This window comes from Oncorhynchus tshawytscha, linkage group LG12, assembly GCF_018296145.1.
Source record: "Oncorhynchus tshawytscha isolate Ot180627B linkage group LG12, Otsh_v2.0, whole genome shotgun sequence".
In the NCBI taxonomy this organism is placed as follows: Eukaryota; Metazoa; Chordata; class Actinopteri; order Salmoniformes; family Salmonidae; genus Oncorhynchus; species Oncorhynchus tshawytscha.
In genome coordinates, this window is record NC_056440.1 from 62208949 (window position 1) to 62225352 (window position 16404).

Consider the following 16404-nt stretch of genomic DNA (forward strand, 5'->3'; position numbering starts at 1 on the left):
AAATAATATTTTGTTGACTTGTGTAATTGTAAGGGGATCTGCATTTGGTGCTCTTAGGGTTGATTTATTTTGTCTGTTGTGTACCACTCTGTTCCAGAGCTAGCCATACATGAGGACAGAGCAGACAGCACACTCACTGTCATTATTTTTGTTGTGTTGTTTTATAGAAACTCAAGGAAACAGGGTTTGTAAACTCAGTGGAGTCAACTCATGTCCGGTCTGTCTGATGCTGCTGCAAATTGATATAAATGTATTTGAAAGCCTACATAAAATAAAGCCCAACTAAATCTAAAATTGGCCTATAAATTAGACAACCATGTTCTGATTACATTTTGATTGTCCATTAGTCAGGCTTGGTAGGAATTATAACTGCTTCAAGACTGTAGAATTGTAAGATGACAGCTTGATGACAGCATGTTTGGAATTTTTGCCTTAGGGGTTTGATGTCAGTCTTTGCTCAATACAAATTTTTAATGAAGGCCTTGATGTTTTTATTCATTTACGCTATATACACAAATATGTGGACACCCCTTCAAATGAATGGATTCGGCTATTTCAGCCACACCCGTTGCTGACAGGTGCATCAAATCGAGCACACAGCCAAAACAAAACAGTCAAACCACAGCAAAAACCCTCAAACTTCTGAACATACACAATTATCTGAATCAATACAGAAAAATCACACTACAAGCCAAAGACTTAAAACACTAAAATGACAAGAGTAACTCCTGAACAAATATAGTGGACTATTTAATACGATCTATGTATCCATAGACAAACATTGGCAGTAAAATGGCCTCACTGGAAAGCTCAGTGACTTTCAATGTGGCAAGTCCGTTTGTCAAATTTCTGCCCTGCTAGAGCTGCCCCGGTCTACTGTAAATGCTGTTATTGTGAAGTGGAAAGGTCTAGGAGCAACAACTGCTCAGTCGCGAAGTGGTAGGACACACAAGCTCACAGAACAGAACTGCCGAGTGCTGAAGCGCCTAGCGTGTAAAAAATCTTCTGTCCTCAGTTGCAACACTCATTACCGAGTTCCAAACTGCCTTTGGAAGCAACGTCTGCACAATAACTGTTCGTCGGGAGCTTCATGAAATGGGTTTCCATGACCGAGCAACCGCACACAAGCCTAAGATCACAATGCCAAGAATCGTCTGGAGTGGCGTAAAGCTCGCTGCTATTGGACTCTGTAGCAGTGGAAACGCGTTCTCTGGAGTGATGAATCACGCTTCACCGTTTGGCAGTCCGACGGACGAATCTGGATTTGGCAGATGCTGTTTTTCATGGTTCAGGCTAGGCCCCTTAGTTCCAATGAGGGGAAATCTTATTGCTACAGCATACAACATTCTAGACGATTCTGTGCTTCCAACTTTGTGGCGACAGTTTGGGGAAGGCCCTTTCCTGTTTCAGCATGACAACGCTCCTGTGCACAAAGCGAGGTCCATACAACAATGGTTTGTTGAGATTGGTGTGGAAGAACTTGACTGGCCTGCACAGAGCCCCTACCTCAATCTCATCGAACACCTTTGGGATGAATTGGAATGCCAGGCCTAATTGCCAAACATCCGTGCCCAACCACACTAAAGCTCTTTTGGCTGAATGGAAGCAAGTCCCCACAGCAATGTTCCAACATCTAGTGGAAAGCCTTCCCAGAAGAGTGGATGCTGTTATAGCAGCACAGGGGGGACCAACTCCATATTAATGGCCATTATATTGGAATGAGATGTTCAATGAGCAGGTGTCAACATACTTTTGGTCATGTAGTGTATCTTCCTTTCAGAATGACTGTAAATTAGATTACAGTAACATGATGACTGATTTTGAAGATGAATAAATAATGTTTTTTGGGTTGTTTTACATAATACCCACTGTGCACACTGGTTGAGTCAACGTTGTTTCCACATAATTTCAATGTAATTACAGTGAACCAACGTGGAATAGACATTGAATTGAGGTCTGTGCCTAGTGGGTAGTGTCATATCATGAGCAAGTTCATGACCAAATAACATTTGCGTGATAATACTTGCACTTTGTTGTGATTTTACATTCACATTTGGAAATTCGACTTAGTAAATGGCCATTCTGTCCTAGATTAGGTGTCTCGTTTAAAAAGGTCCCCCTGGGGAAGGTGTGCAGCTCTGGAGGCACCTTGGTCCCCAGCAGGTGGGCTCACTCCACAGCCGAGACCTGCTTCACGTTCTGGCTGGCTGGCGCCTGGCGGCCCGCCTCCTCCTGACCCTCTCCCCTCTCCCAGCCGTCAGAGAGGGTGCTTCTCTGCTCGTTCCTGTTTTATGTGTGCCACAGGAGCTGAAGGACAAACACTGTGTCGCAGCCGCCTGCTGGGATGCTATTCATGCAGCAGCAGGAGAATTCTAAATTGGACTCATGTTGATGAGAGAGAGAGCCAAGAGAGAGGTTGTACTGGGGGATCGTGTTTCTCTTCTGCTCAGGCTGACCAAGGTGACGATTATTATGACTGGGACAAGTGAATCAGCTAGGCTTGATCTCTGCTTTAATAGAGACATGGCTATTACCTTATTTACAGCAGTATACTGTACACGTTATCAAGATAAGATCATTCGATTCGGCTGTGGTCCTGTGAATGACAGAAGCAAGTGATGTCTCCATAGTTCACATGTTATGTTTGAACAGAACTGTTTTCACTTCAAAAGCTACTGTCACACATAGCTGTTTAGGATGTAGGATGCGTCCTTTCATTTCTTTGCAAGCCAGACATGTAGGCTACTGATGTCCAAGGCCAGTCAGTTGCCCTCTGGCGGTGGGTTGTGCCCAAGATGAGATGTGTTGAAGGTTGGAGAACTCTCTCTACTGCCTCTTGTGGTGTTTCTAGACACGTCTCTCAGCCTGCAGCGCTCCCAAGGAAATCAGTTTGACAGTTGATTAATGTAGGAACTCGTTTGAGAGATGACAATCACCACCCCAGTTATTGCATGGTATTACTGCCTGGAACATTAGTGTATTTTTGTAGCAGTACAAATGCAAACCTTTTATCAGTAGTTTTTTTCTATTTTCAGATCATTTAAATGTCATATGCTATCTCAAATTTAAAAAAAAAACTTATGGTTCAGGAGTAATTTGGATACAACGGTCTTTGTGATCAGATTTTTTTTCGACCATTTTCGTGATTTGTAACCTGGCTCAGAAAGTAGCTTAAAATATGTTTTATATTTGACACACAGACACCTCTGTGAGCTGATGTTTTAAACCTGTGGTAATGTTCCTTTAGTACAGGATGTTAACCCTGCAGGAGAGCTGTCAGCCGTGTGCTATGACTGGGTTATGAGAGATGTGAATTTGGGATGAGGAGGGTATAATCAGAGGCTACTCTTTGATCTCATGGCATTGGGCCAGCTTTTTCTACTCTTAAAACATCCCTGTATGGCCTCATATTTCCTTCCTTTCAGAATAGCTGAACTGTTTAGGGGGAATCCATCACATGGGCAATTGGGATTGGTGTGAGATTTCAATTTCCATGATGGTTGTAGTATGTCATCAGGATGTGTATGTTGGAAAGGGGATTTGCATGTTTTCTAGAAGTCTTTGAACCACAGAGACAAGCTGTGTGATTACAATCTCTCATGTTTTACATTTTGATGCATTTTGCTGGGGAACTCAGCCAACATCCAGCCGTGTGATGGCTTCAGAATACTCTGCTCCTCTTCCTTCACTAAAGCGACATAACAAACTCTCCATCTCAGTCGAATGCTAAAAGTGAACAGAGAAATACAACTTTGGAACATCATTAAAGAACTCAACGTTGGATTATTTCCGTCTTTTTAATCCAAATGGTTCATTCAAAAACTGAAGCTTGTGGCTATATATTTGTCTTTTGAGGCACTGATGTTCATGAACATGAAAGCAAAGTTAAAAACAGCGAGTCAGCAGGCGTTTTAAATGCTCTAGTGGTTAGTGAGTGATGATGGCAGCCACCATCATGCCCTGCTAGGAAGATTAGGTAATTAGCAGGGCCACCCGACCTACCTGCTGTGGAGGGATGGGAGGGACGCCGGTTCTGTATTTTTAGACACTGCATTTAGCCTTCCTTACCCACCAGGTGTTCAGTTAGCACGGTCGAGTCTAATGAATGATGGGGCTCTTCAAGGGGTCCACATAGAGGTTTGATTGTTCAATCAAAGTCATAGCAGGAAGGATGACTTAGTACCAAGTTGTGATACCTGAGACTAGAGGTCTCCCCCAGATCTTTTACTTTGTGTTGAGGACAGAGAGGGCCCAAGACAGTCAAGGCTGGTTTGGTTAGTGGCATATTGATTCAACACCCTCCTCGTTGATAATTTGTAACCATCATCCTTCAAAATCCAATGCCTTCTTTAAAGTGTGCTGTTTATCTGCAGGGATGAGAAATGAGGAGCACTCTGATATTCAGCCTTTTGAGGGTTTCATAGCTAGGGTGTAAAGCCTTTTGATGTGAGCTGAGCAGTTTCCTGGCGTAGGGAAAACACAGAGAGCCAGCCCCCCTGCCTGTGAATAACTCCCACAGTGTGTGTGACTCATCTGTTTCTAGTAGAGAGCATGTTCCTCCTCATGCTCCTCTGTCAATAACTGCTTTACACTGCTTGCCTGCCACAGTTATTCCCCTCCGTCTGTTGTTGGTGTCACACTGAACGTAATCACACCCACCTACTCTCCCCGACCCCCGGCCGAGTGTGAAGTATGAATCGAGTGTGCTGCTGGAGGAGAATGGTCTATCTCGTCAGTGCCCTCTAGCCCTGGTGGATGACCCAGATGAAATCGTTTTCAGCTACGAGAGATGCTTACCCCAGCCGCAATGGACTTCCTCATTGCTCATTGTGCAGTGTGGTGGCGTGCAACAAACGGGAAAAAAATGAACAAAAGCTTCAAAAACACCCAAGTACTGTTCAAAACGGACACACTGTCAGTATATCGATGTAGGTCTTTAGATGTTGTACACATGACATTGTTTCCTTCTGAACCTTATCCTCGAGGCTATATTCCATTTTGTGTGACTTAAACTGTTTCCCCTACCCAGCTGGGCCATTCTCCGTGTAGCCTGCTGCTAGAGTGGACGGGAGAGTTATTGCTTGAGTTGCGACAAAATTTCAAAAATAAAACGTGCAGATAAAGTTCAGAATGACATAATTTCATGTGTACAACGTCTAAAGACCTGCACCACTATAAAGTGTCTGTTTCTAAAAGAAGGTATTTGGGTGGGGGTTTTTAAAAGCTTTTTGTTCTTGTTTTTCAACACCCCCACAATGCACAACGAGCAACAAGGAAGTCTATTGGGGGTAAGCTGAGCTCGGTTTCTCAAAAACAAGTGAAATTGTAAAAAAAAGTGTTTGTACCCTTCTATAACATGCCATTTAGTGAACCACTCATTTAACTCCATTTTACATGTTGTTAACTACTGTACATTATAGGGCTGGCACAATTACTGTATAACCGACCGTTATGGATGAAGACCGTCATGATTTTTGACCGCGTCACAACACTAGTACATTATATGCTTGGCGATAAAACCAGCAAATAATTCTGTGTAATGTAGGTGGAACGAATGCTTCTGTTGAATCATCTGAGCTTTAAAGGAACCCTGATTCAAATCTCTAGACATTATGTTAATGGAGAGCTGGTGTCTCTCAGAATCAATGAGGTGATATCTGCATGTCATTTCCATATACATTAGCATTTAAATGAACTAAACCCAATTACACAGACTTTCAGAGGCTGAATGGAGCCACCTTTTGGAAAAATAAAAATTGGCAACAAAAATAAACCTTGAAACCTCTAGAGAATGGCCCATTCACACCTGTATAAATCATGGGTGGCACTAAAGGAAAGCTTATTAACACCCCAAGAGGGAGGCAAGGAGAATTCTCCTGTGCCTTCAAAACACCTTCAATTGAGCAAAGCGTGGAACGAAAAGCATGCAGACCGACAATCCATATTACTCTGTCATCTCGGTTCGATTCTTTCTTTTGTAAAGTAACGGGGGGGGTGGGGTATTTGGTTTTAAAGTATTTGGTTTTAAATATTACTTAAGTATCAAAAGTAAATGTCACTTCTAAAATATACTTAAGTATCAAAAGGAAAAGTATGAATAATTTCAAATTCCTTAAATGAAGCAAACCTGACTGCATTATTTTTAGACAGGGGCATACTCCAACACTCAGATATAATTTACAAATGAAGAATCTGAGTTTAGTGAGTCCGCCAGATGACCAGGGATGTTATCTTGATAAGTGTGTGAATTGGACCATTTTCCTGTCCTGCTAACCATTCAAAATGTATGGAAGCATTTTGGGGTGTCAGGGAAAATGAATGGAATAAAAAGTACATACTTTTCTTTAGGAATGTAGTCAAGTAAAAGTTGGCATAAATAGTAGAGTAAAGTACACATACTCCAAAAAACAACTTAAGTAGTACTTTCAAGTATTTTTTACTTTAGTACTTTACACCACTGGTTGTGGGTCAACAAAGCCCACCTTCATCTTTGTGTGCTTCCTACATTATGTCATTATTCCTACTTTGACTTGACTGTATTCAGTGGGCCTGCTCATTAGCCACTGTGTTTCTGGGAGGATTGCATGACATTAGCATTTAGATGGAGAGAGGGCTCCGGCTATCTGCTACAATACAATGCTTACTGGCCACACAGCTGGATTGTTTTCTCTATCTCTGCCAGAGATGGATATTATAAAGGAAAACTACCATTTCTACAGCAGCCATGAAAACATTTTACTTATTTTAAGTTGTGATTTATCATGATACATTACACTGCAAAGGTGTAGCCTGCAATTTAAGTTTATGTGTATCAAAAAAAACATATTTTTATTCTGGTTGACATGTTGCAGTAGCTCTTGTGTCTTTTCAGATGATGGTTAATCAATGCCATGATGGAATTAATTTAGAAACACTAGCTGAGGGAGTATGATCTATGGCATACACTGAAAAAGCTCCAACAGCTTCTGCATGACGGACAGAGAGAGAAAGAGATGTCAAGCAAGCCATCACTTCCACTGTTACAAGCAGGCAACCTCCTCTTAAAATACAATATAAGAGTGCCCAAACAATCACAACTTTGTTTGCAAACAGCCACATGTCCCTTTCATTCTTAACCCCCTAAGGTTGATGTCCGCACAGAAAACGAATTAGCATAATAAAAAAATCCCCATTAAAATTCTGTCAGTTTAAGATAGAGAGATGTTTTTTTGCATTGGATGCGTCTCAATACACCGGATGCGGTGTTACATATCCGCATCTGCCTGTGAAAGGTGACGGAGCTAGAGCGTTGTTTTTCAGACCATGAGACGTCCTGAAAATCGGTTTTCTCACAAAATTGTCTGTAGCATCCTAACGGTTTAGCCTATAAAACTAGAGGTCGTCCGATTTATTTTCAACACCGATACCGATTATTGGAGGACAAAAAAAGGCCGATGACGATTTTGAAAATTGTGTGTGTGTATACACTGCTCAAAAAAATGGGAACACTAAAATAACACATCCTAGATCTGAATGAATGAAATATTTTTTTTCTTTACATAGTTGAATGTGCTGACAACAAAATCACACAAATTATCAATGGAAATCAAATTTATCAACCCATGGAGGTCTGGATTTGGAGTCACACTCAAAATTAAAGTGGAAAACCACACTACAGGCTGATCCAACTTTGATGTAATGTCCTTAAAACAAGTCAATGAGGCTCAGTAGTGTGTGTGTGGCCTCCACGTGCCTGTATGACCTTCCCTACAACGCCTGGGCATGCTCCTGATGAGGTGGCGGATGGTCTCCTGAGGGATCTCCTCCCAGACCTGGAGTAAAGCATCCGCCAACTCCTGGACAGTCTGTGGTGCAACGTGGCGTTGGTGGATGGAGCGAGACATGATGTCCCAGATGTGCTTAATTGGATTCAGGTCTGGGGAACGGGCGGGCCAGTCCATAGCATCAATGCCTTCCTCTTGCAGGAACTGCTGACACACTCCAGCCACATGAGGTCTAGCATTGTCTTGCATTCGGAGGAACCCAGGGCCAAGCGCACCAGCATATGGTCTCAAGGGGTCTGAGGATCTCATCTCGGTACCTAATGGCAGTCAGGCTACCGCTGGCGAGCACATGGAGGGCTGTGCGGCCCCCCAAAGGAATGCCACCCCACACCATGACTGACCCACCGCCAATCCGGTCATGCTGGAGGATGTTGCAGGCAGCAGAACGTTCACCACGCCGTCTCCACGTGCTCAGTGTGAACCTGCTTTCATCTGTGAAGAGCACAGGGCGCCAGTGGCGAATTTGCCAATCTTGGTGTTCTCTGGCAAATGCCAAACGTCCTGCACGGTGTTGGGCTGAAAGCACAACCCCCCACCTGTGGACGTCAGGCCCTCATACCACCCTCATGGAGTCTGTTTCTGACCGTTTCAGCAGACACATGCACATTTGTGGCCTGCTGCAGGTCATTTTGCAGGGCTCTGGCAGTGCTCCTCCTGCTCCTCCTTGCACAAAGGCGGAGGTAGCGGTCCTGCTGCTGGGTTGTTGCCCTCCTACGGCCTCCTCCACGTCTCCTGATGTACTGGCCTCTCTCCTGGTAGCGCCTCCATGCTCTGGACACTACGCTGACAGACACAGCAAACCTTCTTGCCACAGCTCGCATTGATGTGCCATCCTGGATGAGCTGCACTACCTGAGCCACTTGTGTGGGTTGTAGTCTCCGTCTCATGCTACCACTAGAGTGAAAGCACCGCCAGCATTCAAAAGTGACCAAAACATCAGCCAGGAAGCATAGGAACTGAGAAGTGGTCTGTGGTCACCACCTGCAGAACCACTCCTTTATTGGGGGGGTCTTGCTAATTGCCTATAATTTCCACCTGTTGTCTATTCCATTTGCACAACAGCATGTGAAATTTATTGTCAATCAGTGTTGCTTCCTAAGTGGACAGTTTGATTTCACAGAAGTGTGATTGACTTGGAGTTACATTGTGTTGTTTAAGTGTTCCCTTTATTTTTTTGAGCTGTGTGTGTGTGTGTACACACACACACACACACATGCAGTGGGGCAAAAAAGTATTTTGTCAGCCACCAATTGTGCACGTTCTTCCACTTAAAAAGATGAGAGGCCTGTAATTTTCATCATAGGTACACTTCAACTATGACAGACAAAATGAGAAAAAAAAAAATCCAGAAAATCACATTTGTGGGATTTTTAATGAATTTATTTGTAAATTATGGTGGAAAATAAGTTTTTGGTCACCTACAAACAAGCAAGATTTCTGGCTCTCACAGACCTGTAACTTCTTCTTTAAGAGGCTCCTCTGTCCTCCACTCGTTACCTGTATTAATGGCACCTGTTTGAACTTATCAGTATAGAAGACACCTGTCCACAACCTCAAACAGTCACACTCCAAACTCCACTATGGCCAAGACCAAAGAGCTGTCAAAGGACACCAGAAACAAAATTGTAGACCTGCACCAGGCTGAATCTGCAATAGGTAAGCAGCTTGGTTTGAATAAATCAACTGTGGGAGCAATTATTAGGAAATAGAAGACATACAAGACCACTGATAATCTCCCTCGATCTGGGGCTCCACACAAGATCTCACACCGTGGGGTCAAAATGATCACAAGAACGGTGAGCAAAAATCCCAGAACCACAATCCCAGAGCAGTTTGATGATCCAGAAGAAGATTGGGAGAATGTCATATGGTCAGATGAAACCAAAATATAACTTTTTGGTAAAAACTCAACTCGTCGTGTTTGGAGGACAAAGAATGCTGAGTTGCATCCAAAGAACACCATACCTACTGTGAAGCATGGGGGTGGAAACATCATGTTTTGGGGCTGTTTTTCTACAAAGCGACCAGGACGACTGATCCGTGTAAAGGAAAGAATGAATGGGGCCATGTATCGTGAGATTTTGAGTGAAAACCTCCTTCCATCAGCAAGGGCATTGAAGATGAAACGTGGCTGGGTCTTTCAGCATGACAATGATCCCAAACACACCGCCCGGGCAACAAAGGAGTGGCTTCGTAAGAAGCATTTCAAGGTCCTGGAGTGGCCTAGCCAGTCTCCAGATCTCAACCCCATAGAAAATCTTTGGAGGGAGTTGAAAGTCCGTGTTGCCCAGCAACCGCCCCAAAACATCACTGCTCTAGAGGAGATCTGCATGGAGGAATGGGCCAAAATACCAGCAGCAGTGTGTGAAAACCTTGTGAAGACTTACAGAAAACGTTTGACCTCTGTCATTGCCAACAAAGGGTATATAACAAAGTATTGAGATACACTTTTGTTATTGACCAAATACTTATTTTCCACCATAATTTGCAAATAAATTAATTAAAAATCCTACAATGTGATTTTCTGGAATTTTTTGTCTCATAGTTGAAGTGTACCTATGATGAAAATTACAGGCCTCATCTTTTTAAGTGGGAGAACTAGCACAATTGGTGGCTGACTAAATACTTTTTTGCCCCACTATATATATACTATATATATATATATATATATTTTGTAATGACAATTGCAACAATACTGAATGAGCAATGAACACTTTTATTTTAACTTAATATAATACATATGGGCTTTTGGATGGTTGTTCTTAAGGTGATTCCACAGGTTGGTGTTTTTTAAAATGTAGCCGTTGCTGACCCCATGCTTACATCTTTATCACAAATAAGACACCTTGCTTTCCCTCGTGCCAATTCCATGTATTAGTCCCACACTGGTGCTCTGCTTTTATCTGCCATCTGTAAAACACACACACACACAGCTCTGAAGTGACAATGATACTGAAGAGTCTTCTTAGGAGACAAATACTCTCAACTGTTTGAATAAAAATGGAGTTTAAGTTACCTGTAATGAATGTTGAAAACAAAAACTAATTTCTATATGCCGGAAATCCTATTTTAATAATGGACATGGTAAGAAATGACTACCAAAGTGCGAGTCTTAATTCCCATGAAACCTAGCAAAATCTGAAAAGGGGTTCCTTCAGTAATTTATTCCATAGGATATTTTTTAGATTCACTTAAAATAATGTCTGAGTTTCTCCCATTCTTCTCTGCAGATCCTCTCAAGCTCTGTCAGGTTGGATGGGGAGCGTCACTGCACAGCTATTTTCACCCCCCCCCCAACCCGGCTTAGGCAGGGCTTAGTCTTTTAATGGAGAAAGGATATAGATTTATATTTCATGTGAGTTCTGCTGGGTGATGTAAAAAGGCTGCAGGACACTGTGCTGTTGCCTTCAAATGGAATTCAATTTAGTTTGATATCTTTAAAAACCATCAGAGAGAAACAAGGGTGGGAGAGAAAAAGAGAGGGATGAAGAAAGTGAGTAAGCGAGAGAGAGAAAGAGAAGGGGGTTGGGGGGGGGGCAAGCCTTCATGAGACAGACTGCCAGTACAGCCTAAGCTCCTCAGACATCTAGCCCTTACATCCATCTGAATGTGATCTGTTCTATCTGGGCAGTGATGACATAGCTAGAAATATGTAGACATTTTGTTTGACCAAATAGAGATTTTAGAGAGAGATTTAGAGAGATTTCATTTGAGCTAGGCATCGTAGGCATCATAGCACAAAACGGGATGAAACCTGAATGTACAATTTTACTTTGTCAATAGTCCTACTTATGAAGTGCACCATGTTATCCTTATGCTGTTCAGCACCTTGGACAGTTCCTTTCTGGAGTCAGTTGTAAACATATTGTGTTGTATCTGATATCCTGGTGGAACAGCTGCTTTGAACTAGTCTTGTGAAATATCATTAGGTTCCTCACTGGGACGATGGGCAGACAGATACCCCCTGAATTGTCACACAGATGGAGTGTCACATGTTGAAGGATGACAAACGACAGACGCATCAAAAGCCCAGATGCATCAGGGGTCCTGATATGGGAAAGGGAAATACCTAATCAGTTGTACAACTGAATGTATTCCACTGAAATGTGTCTTCCGCATTGAACCCAACCCCTCTGAATCAGAGAGGGGCGGAGGGCTGCCTTAATCGACTCCACGTCTTCAGATTAATTCGTTGTAATGACTGGGGTTAAAACACTCATATCAGGGTATGTAATGATAAAGGGGATGTAATGGCAGAGTAGAAACAGATGGATATTACAAATAAGAACAAATGTTTTTTATGTCAACTCTGCATCACATCAAATTGATGTATTCCATCTCGGCGTTAAGGTTTGATGAACAAATGTTATGCATCATTATTTTTCTACTGTACGTATCTGACACAACTGTGGTTGGGAATAAATTCATATCAATTGAAAAGTCTGACATGCCTCTGTCTTTCTCGCAGAAGTACTTCTTTTTAACAACGTTTAAAAAATATTGGATTGTACTTTAGAAGACAGTGGGGGTTAGTGCTTCAGCCCATGTTATTCTTTCTCCTGCTCTGAAGTCTCACACAGAGAGGCAACACACAATGAAGGGGTGACGACTAAGGCATAGAACCCTAAGAAGTCTCAGCTTCACTTGCAGTGCAGTAATTTATATACCCTCCTACTGACTCGTCATGTATATCAGTTGTCAAACTCTGCTGAATAATATAGGGGGAGACAGGAGGGTAGAGCTGACAGAACTGTCTGGGCGCCGAAGTAAGATAGTCAATATGAGGATGACACAGGATGAGTGTTGAACAAGAAGAGTGGCACTTCTTGACAGGGCATTCTTCTTAGTGCTTCTTAGTTTCAGAATCCGAACATCAGAATAACCTTGCTTTGTTTTTGTCATGGTGAAGATTCCACCTCATGCATTCTAATGAGGGAATTAAGTGAAGGCGTTTGAAGGGAAGAGATAGTGACTGAAATAATATTACAAGCTCTAGTGTCAGCACTTACAACTTTGAACGTACCCGACCTGCATGTCACCCCTGGTTTAATTCTAATCACATTCATGGGAGCAAGATGTTAATAGTCAGCCTCTAACCTCTATAATGTATTACCTGGTGTCGCAGTCATGCTGCCTGGCCATGTACAGTTGAAGTCGGAAGTTTACATACACTTAGGTTGGAGTCATTAACTCGTTTTTCAACCACTCCACAAATTTCTTGTTAACAAACTATAGTTTTGGCAAGTCGGTTAGGACATCTACTTTGTGCATGACACAAGTCATTTTCCAACAATTGTTTATAAGTAGATTATTTCAATTCAATTTCAAAATTCCAGTGGGTCAGAAGTTTACATACACTAAGGTGACTGTGCCTTTATAAACAGTTTGGAAAGTTCCAGAAAATTATGTCATGGCTTTAGAAGCTTCTGATTGGTTAATTGACATAATTTGAGTCAATTGGAGGCGTACCTGTGGATGTATTTCAAGGCCTACCTTCAAACTCAGTGCCTCTTTGCTTGACATCATGGGAAAATCAAAAGAAATCAGCCAAGACCTCAGAAAAAAATTGTAGACCTCCTCAAGTCTGGTTCATCCTTGGGAGCAATTTCCAAATGCCTGAAGGTACTGTGTTCATCTGTGCAAACAATAGTACGCAAGTATAAACACCATTGGACCACGCAGCCGTCATACCGCTCAGGAAGGAGACGCGTTCTGTCTCCTAGAGATGAACGTACTTTGGTGCGAAAAGTGCAAATCGATCCTAGAACAGCAGTAAAGGACCTTGTGAAGATGCTGGAGGAAATGACGGTATCTATATCCACAGTAAAACGAGTCCTATATTAACATAACCTGAAAGGCCGCACAGCAAGGAAGAAGCCACTATGGTTTGCAACTGAACATGGGGACAAAGATCATATTTTTTGGAGAAATGTCCTCTGGTCTGAGGAAACAAAAATAGAACTGTTTGGCCATAATGACCATCGTTATGTTTGGAGGAAAAAGGGGGAGGCTTGCAAGCCGAAGAACACTGTCACGAATCCCGCCGAAGATGGTGCCTCTTCCTGTTCGGGCGGCCCTCGGTGGTCGTCGTCGCCGGGCCTACTAGCTGCCACCGATCCCCTTTTCTGTTTCATTTAGTTTTGTCTGATTAGTTTCACCTGTTTCTTGTTTGGGTTTTGTTTTGGGCTTTAAACCCGGTAGGCCCACCGGCTTTTGTGCGGGCTTGTTTTTCTGTTCACGGTGTGTGGATTATTTGTGGATTCCGTTTCTCCGAACAGTTTCGTCCTGTTTGTTGGACTGGGTCTTTATGCGCCCTTGTGTGTGGCGTGACCGTCACTCTGTTCTTGGAAATAACGTTTTGAACTACCCTGCTCTCTGCGCCTGACTCCTCCACCCACTACTCCTAGAAGCCGTTACAAACACCATCCCAACCGTGAAGCACGGGGGTGGCAGCATCGTGTTGTGGGTGTGCTTTGCTACAGGAGGGACTGGTCCACTTCACAAAATAGATGGCATCATGAGGTAGGGAAATTGTGGCTATATTGAAGCAACATCACAAGACTGTGATGTGTCTTCCAAATGGACAATGACCCCAAGCATACTTCCAAAGTTCTGGTAAAATGGCTTAAGGACAACAAAGTCAAGGTATCGGAGTGGCCATCACAAATCCCTGACCTCAATCCTATAAGAAATGTGTGGGCAGAACTGAAAAAGCGTGTGTGAGCATGGAGGTCTACAAACCTGACTCAGTTACACCAGCTCTGTCAGGAGGAATGGGCCAAAATTCACCCAACTTATTGTGGGAAGCTTTTGGAAGGCTACCCGAAACATTTGACCCAAGTTAAATAATTTAAAGGCAATGCTACCAAATACTAATTGAGTGTATGTAAACTTCAGACCCACTGGGAATGTGATGAAATAAATAAAAGCTGAAATAAATCATTGTCTCAACTATTATTCTGACATTTCACATTGTTAAATTAAAGTGGTGATCCTAACTGACCTAAGACATGTAATATTTAATAGGATTAAATGTCAGGAATTGTGAAACTGAGTTTAAATGTATTTGGCTAAGGTGTATGTAAACTTCCGACTTCTACTGTATATACCGTAGACTCCAGGCTAAGGCAAATACCTCTGGAGGTCAATGCGTACTATTTTATATTTTAATAACCATGTGTTTATCACAGTTCTTGCCTCAAAGCCCTTTCATTTCCTTTCCCGCTGATTGCTGCCGATATGTGTCTGCAATATAGAGGAGAGTCCAATGATTGCTTTGGGATGCAAGGGCATGGCATCACAGAGGTGGGAAACCGTGTAAAAGGTTGATGGTGTAAAGTGGCCTTGGAAAAGCTTAGCAAGCCTTTAAAATGAATTGTCTGCTGAAAAGGAGAGGGTAGAGGAGATCGATGGGAATAGATTTCCTTCTGGACTTCACCTGTTGGGGGGGTGTGTGAGTGCGTGCGTGTGTGTGTGTGTGCGCGCACGCGCATGTGTTCCTCAGGACTGCAGAGATGTCCATGTGCTGAGTCAGGCCTTATGTAGAGGATAGTTGACTTTCACTTATTCACCCATTTAGAATGGATAATATTTCTGTGCATGCAGAGCAATTGAAGCCCTGCGTGTGTAATTAATGATGGCTGATTGCATATGTTCCTGTGATTTTTGTCTGAATCTAAGGGAGTGGACCAAATGTTACGGCAGAGATCAACGAGCATGGAGGATGTTATGTAACTGAATGGACGTCAGCTCCTGGCATATGATGCAGCTAAGAGGAGTTATTGACAGACAGTAGTGTGCTCCTCAATGTTTGATCTCCTACAGGTGTCACCCACACCGCAGCCTATTCTAGGGTCTTAACATTGTCTGCAGAACACTGGGAGAAGCTCAACACACAACCTGTCTGTCACCTTTCTCAAAATGGATAAGAAGGGCAAATACCCTACACTGTTAGCAGACACTGAGAAGCTACTACACTGACTCATACTACAGTCATGACTTCCTAAGGACGGTATGATATGTTCAACCATGTACAGATGTATGATCTTAATTTGAGCCAGTTTGCTACAGCAGGAAAATAATCTGGCAGCAACTGGAAATGTTTAAACAGGTTAAACATAAGGCTGGGCAATATGGTGGGCGACTAATGATATATATATATATATATCTCTCTAGAAGCGTTGTTGTACAATTAAAGTTAATATTCACTGCATTTCAAAAAGTCAGCAATAATCTAATGAATTTAGGGCTTGTGAAGTTATATCTAGGCTAAATATAAGCCTTCCACAACCATAAGACCCACTAATAATTGCATTATTTTATCAAAATAGTTGAACCTGCTTTTTTTGTTGTTGCAATAATCAATGATCTGGTTTTCAAGTCTGTCTATGAACCTTCCCTTTTTGGTTACAAATGTAACTAGAACCATGCATAATGCACATGAACTAATCATGACTAACTTCTTGTAGCAGGCACTAGGCTATAGAGAATTAACACAGGTCTCATCAACAATCTCTCGTTAGTGATTAGCCAGCTAATATTTATGTTTTAACATCAACTTTAGCCAACTTCGATCTATTTG

The 16404-nt window shown here is 42.5% G+C and overlaps 1 protein-coding gene across 3 annotated transcripts in view; it reads left to right on the forward strand.

The window, feature by feature from the left end:
• The window catches only part of LOC112235721 (amyloid-beta A4 precursor protein-binding family A member 2-like), a 75877-nt gene that overhangs the window by 1290 nt on the left and 58183 nt on the right, over nucleotides 1-16404 (forward strand). The gene's annotated exons all lie outside the window — the stretch shown is intronic.